Source organism: Echinops telfairi, unplaced genomic scaffold (assembly GCF_000313985.2).
Source record: "Echinops telfairi isolate 266 unplaced genomic scaffold, ASM31398v2 ScPeMD7_11;HRSCAF=52, whole genome shotgun sequence".
NCBI lineage: Eukaryota > Metazoa > Chordata > Mammalia > Afrosoricida > Tenrecidae > Echinops > Echinops telfairi.
In genome coordinates, this window is record NW_022103908.1 from 19662022 (window position 1) to 19669284 (window position 7263).

The 7263-nt window shown below is 35.8% G+C and overlaps 1 non-coding gene across 1 annotated transcript; it reads right to left on the bottom strand.

Moving 5' to 3' along the window:
* Positions 1 to 746: 746 nt before the first annotated feature.
* On the bottom strand, positions 747 to 910 carry LOC115868497. The gene has a single exon (XR_004045629.1). It is a non-coding gene; the product is annotated as a U1 spliceosomal RNA (small nuclear RNA).
* Positions 911 to 7263: the final 6353 nt, after the last annotated feature.

Sequence of the window (7263 nt, forward strand, 5' to 3'; positions counted from 1 at the left end):
GAGGTCTAGTGTCCACATATGAAACTGACATAGAGATATGAGAGAGGTCTGGAGTTTCAGCATATGAAATTGACATAAAGTCAGTGACATCATCGGTTTTTATTTCATCAAAGGCAGTTGCTTAGACAACATCATGGTGGGCCTGAAATGATTATTCCCAAATATATCACACTGCTTTTCTACTTCTGAACCTCCCCACCTTATTAAGGAAATGAAAGGCTCACGAAAATGAAGGAATGTTGAAAATTTGGGTGACAATTTTATAGAGAAAACAATTGAGAAAAGGGATCATTCCAAGCTCATAATACATGAGAACAATAAATTTAAAAGATGGGGAAATTAGAAGCAGAAATAAAAGATAATATCCCTATGAGCTACCATTTTATCTTTTCACACATAGCTAGCCAACTTTATAAAGACAATCTCTCTCTTGCTTGTCCCTAAAGTACAGACTATAGCTTCACTGAATATTTGTTGAATTAATGAATGAAAGAAGCCACAGAAAAACTAACTTCATATCATAAAATCCCATAGCTGAGGGGTCAAAAGGCTAGATGAGTGAGTTTTATTATTAGATACACATCTAAATCACAATTGCAATATAAAAAATCTAATTTTAAATCTGCTCCAATCTGTATTTATTCTCAAATCTTTTAAATTCCCTGCAAAGCAGGTTCAAATAATCCATGGATTATATAACACTTAATTCGCTATATAATTCTGACCTTATACTTTTCTCTTTTTTTCAGGGGAGAGCGCGAACGCAGTCTCCCACTACCACAAATTATGCAGTCGAGTTTCCCACATTTGGGGAAATTGCAGGGGTCAGCATATCCGGAGTGCATTGGATAAGCCTCGCCCTGGGCAAACTTCCTTCATGATCATGGTATCTCCCCTGCCAGGTAAGTATGACTTTATACTTTTCATACCTTGTTAAGACCCCTACTATATTCATCTATTAATGTTTGTATTTACTACCTTTATTTACTATCACTTCATTGATCTGATTTATCTAAGTTAAATTTCTGGAATTCTGCCATCTGCTTTGGTATTAGAAATCAGAGAGGTTTCAGAAGGAAGCCTTAGGAGAAACAATGAGAAATGTCAGGTCTCAGATGAAATGGAGATTATAGCTAGACTGAGCTATTACATGCAATAAATGGCAGGCACATGAATATTGCATTTTTTTCATTTGTTCAGTAAAATTAATTTAATTGAAAAAACTAATATTTTGCAAGCCCTGTGTTTTTGACTCAGAGGCATGGCTGCAGCTTTAGGTTGTGAATTTAAAGGCCAACAGTTAAAACCACCAACCGCTCCACAGGAAAAATCCTTAGGGGAAATTATCCTCTGGCCTATAGGGTTGCTGTGAGTTGAAATGATCTTGGCAGCAAAGGTTTTTGCCTTGGGGGTGATAAACTTTGTACAGGAATGAACAAAATAGATATGATCTTTGGCTCACTCTACTAAATCCAGAAGAAACAGCACAATTTGTTTTTAATTAGCTTAAAGTGTTGAAAAGCATTACATTTTTTACTTATTTACAAAGTAACATAATGTTGTCTGGAAAGAAAGTAGCACAGTTTAAGCCATTCTGATTGTTAGACTAACAAGAGTGACTTTCCACAACAACATCTTGATAAAAATAAAATAACGTCTATAAGTGGGGAGTAAAGTATTTCATTTCCGGGAGAAAAAATACTGCTCACATATTAGAAAGCAACATTTTAGATTAAGAGAAGTACATTGAATGAGAGGAAATGGCACAGAAAGGTATTTTGGAGGGAGGCAGGGACTTGATGATGCAAACATTTAGTGTATATTTTAATTTATTATGTATTTATTTGTTTTGAATGAGACACCTTTAAAGACGCTTAAGCAGCATACCACTAGCACTTAATTTGTATTTTCAAAGAATTATTCTGGTTCTCCCGTAAAATACACAATCAAGGTAATAAAAGAAAATGCAAGATACTCAATTGAATCCTACCCATACACATAGATAAGACAAAACTATTGCTGTAAAATTACAAAAATATTTTTTAAAGTCATTTTATTGGGTACTCATACAACTCTTATCACAACCCATACATACGTCAATTGAGTAAAGCACATTTGTACATTTGTTGCCCTCATCATTCTCAAAACATTTGCTTTCCGCTTGGGCTCTCGGAATCAGCTCCTCATTTTTCCTCTCCCTCCCCACTACCCCCTCTCTCATGAACCCTTGATAATTTATAAATTATTATTATTTTATCATATCTTACACTGCCCGACATCTCCTTTCACCCACTTTTCTGTTGTCCATCCCCCAGGGAGGAGGATATATGGAGATCCTTGTAATCGGTTCCCCCTTTCTACATCCCCTTCCCTCCACCCTCCCCGTATTGCCCCTCTCACCACTGGTCCTGAGGGGTTCATCTGTCTTGGATTCCCTGTGTTTCCAGTTCCTGTCTGTACCAGTGTACATCCTCTCATCTAACCAGGTTTGTAAGGTAGAATTGGGATCATGATAGTGGGATGGGGATGAAGCATTTAAGAACTAGAGGAAAGTTGTGTATTTCATCGATGCTACACTGCACCCTGAGTGACTCATCTCCTCCCTACTACCCCTCTCCAAGGGATGTCCAGTTGTCTACAGATGGGCATTGGGTCCCCATCTCTGACTCCCCCACTTTCATGATGATATGATTTTTTGTTCTTTGGTGCTTGATACCTGGTCCCTTCGACACCTCGTGATCACACAGGCTGGTGTGCTTCTTCCATGTGGGCTTTGTTGCTTCTGGGCTAGATGGCCGCTTGTTTACCTTCAAGCCTTTAAGACCCCAGGTGCTATATCTCTCAATAGCTGGGCACCATCACCCTTCTTCACCACACTTACTTATGTGCACATTTGTCTTCAGCATTTATATGGAGAAGGTGAGCTTAGTAAATTTATTAAACAAAAGTAGCAAACTGTGAAGCTCTTTCTTGACATATCTTTCAACTAGATTGCTACACCTTAGAAAGTGGTCCTGTTACCCTCCTTACTATTCCCCAGAGATCTACATTCTTTATTTTATATCACAGATAATATTTGATATCCTTTAGTGTCATAGATAATATTTCAATAAGTGTTCTATGGATTTTGAGACTAAAAATAATTTTTAACGAAAAGATCAGAACTGTAGACTAGATGGAGTAAAGCCCCCCCACCCCCCTCATTCTCCTAGGACAGTTAGTGCTACCCTAGAAGAATGGCCATGTGTACCGTTGTGATGAAAGAAAAAACAAAAGCAAAACTCTGACCACAAGATTCCTGGTGTTTTACTCACCAGTGTAGGTTTTTTCCCAATTTTCTTAAACTTCCTAATAATCATTCCTAGTCATTCTTCTTTCCTCCAATGGGGGATTTAGTTGGAACTCAGATAATTATTTATGGGCTTTAAGACCAAATCCCTACTCAACAAGGTAGGATGTAAAGCATTTTCTCTGTAAATAATGCTATGCCAACTGATTTTAGTGTCACCCAAGACTGGTCCTGATCCCCCACCCCCAGAAATGTTTTCCCTCAGAGCGTTTAGTTATATCTAAGATGCTTGCCTATCTCTGCTCCATCTATGCTCTACCATGTTCTTGGATCTAAGTACAACAAAAGTGCAAATACTTTCTGTCATACAAATATGTATTAATGGGTATACTTTCAAACTTTCTCCAACACCTTTTCCACCTGGCATTTTATACAGACATATGTAGCTTATCACAGGACTGTTTATAATAGTGGTCTCATACAGTATTTATCCTAGTCTGTTTGAATAGTTACACGTAGCATAATGTTGCCAGATTCATCCATAGTATCAGGTACTCAGAAGCTTTAAGACCCTAATCACTACCCAAGAAAGTAGTTGATGAATCACTATTCATTAAAATTGCATAGCATTCTATTCTATGCCCCCAAATTTATTTGCCCATTCCTCTATGGATAGTCATTTTGTTTGTTTTAATCTTCTTACTATTGTGCAGCACATTATGATGAACATAGTGTACATTTATATATCCATGTGCTTATTTCTTTAGGATACATACTGAATAGTGGAAGTGATTTGGATATATACCAAATAGTGGGGCTGCTTTTGAAAAAGTACAGCCAGCATGCTCCTCAGAAGAAATGATAGTGAGACTATCTCTCGTGTAAATTGGACATGTTTTCAGAAGAGATCAATCTCTAAAACAGGAAAGCATGCATGGTAAAATAACAGGACAGCAGAAAGGAATAAGACACTGACAAGATGGATTGACAGTGATTGCAACGATAAATTTAAACATGACAATTGGGAACATGGTGCAGGCCAGTGTGTCCTGTTGTTCGGACGTACATTGGGTCACTACACAGAGGAACCAACTTTATGGAACTTGACAAGTGGGATTGCTGTGTCCTACAGCATTCCTCTTTCTAACATTTGCTTTCCACAGTTTTTGTAGCTTTACAGTCACCAGTAGTTTATTAAGAGTTCCAGTCTGTCTACACCTTTTCAGGTGCTGTTTTGGGAAACACTGCGATTATTGTTGTGTGAAGTGATATCTAATTGCTCCTTTGATTTATATCTCTTAAGTGGCCAAAAATCATGAGCATTTCTTCAAACATTTCTTACCTGCCTGTCTTCTTTCAGTGAAATGTCTGTTCATGTCTTTTGCCCATTTTTATTGGCTTTATGTCTTTTTGTTGTTGAGGTGTTAAAGTTTTCTATAAATTTTAGACATTAGTCCCTGGAAAATACATATTGCTATCCCATGCAACCCCTACCCCCACATGTTCTCTTTTTATACTTTCGATAAAATCTTTTTATTCACATAAATCTCCACTTTGGGGAAAAGTCTCAGTCATCTCTCTTTTGCTGCATGTGTGCTTATGATGTTTGATAGTAGATTTATGTGTTTAGACCTTTGCGTGTGTTCTCATTTTTTTCATTGATAATCTTTATAGTACCAGGTTTATATTTAGATCTTTGATCATTTTGATTTTGTTTTAATATAGGCTGCAATGTATGCTTCTTGCTTAATTATTGTACAAATAGATATGCAGTTTGTCAGTACTGTTTGTCAAAGAGACCATCTCAGTCTTTTGTAAATAATCAATTTTTTAAAGGTGGACAGATTTATTTAAATGTGTCTCAGTCTTTTGTAAATAATCAATTTTTTAAAGGTGGACAGATTTATTTCTTGGTTCTTAATTCTGTTCCATTGATCTGTGTGACTATAATTGTATCCATACCAGGTTATTCGACTGCCTTGTCTGTGTAGAAAACTTTGAGATTATGAAGTGAGAAAAATCTATTTTGCTTTTTCTTTAGCAATGCTTTGTTTATCTGGAGTATCTTTCCTTGAAATATGACTTTAGTGCTTAATGCTTCCATTTCTTTAAATAAGGCTATTGGAATAAGAATTGAAATTGTATTATTATATATAAATATATGTATAAAAGTACAGTGAACCCTCGCCACTTCGCGCTTCAATTTCCGCGGCTTCACTCTATCGTGTTTTTTGCGTAACAGCACTCACTGCCTACACCCACTCCTTCAGAGGAAAAAGACGGCGACCCACCTGTAGAGTACATCCCTTAAGTCATTTCATAGGCTATTGATTATAGTATTTGTAAGAACTATGTATAATAATACTGTATGTGAAATATGTAATACTGTAAACTAGATGCCATAAATAATATAACAAATAATAAATGATCATTGTAATGTCCAAAATGTTTTACTGTATTTTCCCTTTTTCATTTAATAAATTGGGTAATACGAGTGTAATGGTGACTAAAGGGTGTTTTTTCATGTCCTCTATACTCTAACTACGAAAATATTTGATTTACAAATAAGGAATCCTACTTCGCGGAATTTCATTTATCACAGGGTCTAGAACCGATTAACCGCGATAAACGAGGGTTCACTGTATATATACTTATATATATACTTGCATTATAGATATTGACATTTTCACATTAAGGATTTGTATATATAAGCATGCTCTACTTTCCCATTTACCTAAGATCCTTTTTGGTCTCTGGTAGCAGTGTCTTATAGGTCTCTTTGCATAAACTTCTGTTTCTCGTGATACATTTATTTTCTAAGTATTTTATCTTTTAGTTACCTGATGTGAATGGTATTATTTTCCTGATTTCCTTTACAGAGTTCTGTTTGTGAGCATGAAGGAACCCAACTTATTTGTGAATAATGGCCTCAGATACTGTCATTTTCCCTGAATCTTTGAAGCGGTTCTAACAATTTTCTTATCCCGTATTGTGGACTTTTATGGATACAATCATAGCTTCTACAAATACGTAATTACTTCCTTTCCTATTTAGGTGCCTTTAATTTCCCTTTGTTTCTTGGGTAAGACTTCCAGCACAATATTAAATGGGAGGGACTGGAAAGGGGGGGTGGCTATCTAATTCTTTTCAACAAGGAAATGCTTTCAGTTTTTCACTTTTGAGAGAAATGCTTCCCATTGATTTTATATACATGATCTTTATTTATGTTGAGATATCTCCTTTCTACTGCAATTTTCTTGCGTGCTTTAAGAGGAATAAGTGGTGAGTTTTGTCTAATGCATTTTTGGATTGATTGCTATTACTATATGTTTCTTTACTTGCTATGTGTATGTGATTAATGACATTTATAGTTTTACTAATGGTGAACCTGGTATGGGTAGTCGTTAAATGATTTTGTTTGTTGCTTTCTTTTGTTTTGTTTTAATGCATTATTTGATTCTATTGACTGGGATTTTGTTGAGAATTTTTGCATTCATGTTCATGAGATATATTGTTCTATAATTTTCTTTTTATTAATGCCTGTACATGGTTTTGGTATTGTGGTTATTTATGTTTACATTATCATGAGTTTTCTATCTGTTTCCATACTTCCAATAGTTTGCACAGAATTGCCATCAGCTCTTCTCTGGATTTTTGGTAGGATTCCATAGTGAAAACTTACTGCTTCTGGGTGGTGTTGTCAAGTATGTGAACTTCAGTTTGTTGTCAATTCTTGTTGGTTCTGTGTCCAAATCTGCCCTAACAATCTCATATACCCCAATTTATTTAATTTATGATTATCAAGAAATGTTCTAGTCTCACCATGCTATGTGAGGTATGCTTTTTCGGGGTGCTTAATTCACATCAGCATTTATGTTTTCAGTCTCATGGATGCCATTCATTGAATACTCGCCTGCATGCTTTCTGCTGGAAATCAGGTATGACCTTAGATATAAAGGACAAATTGAATGTGA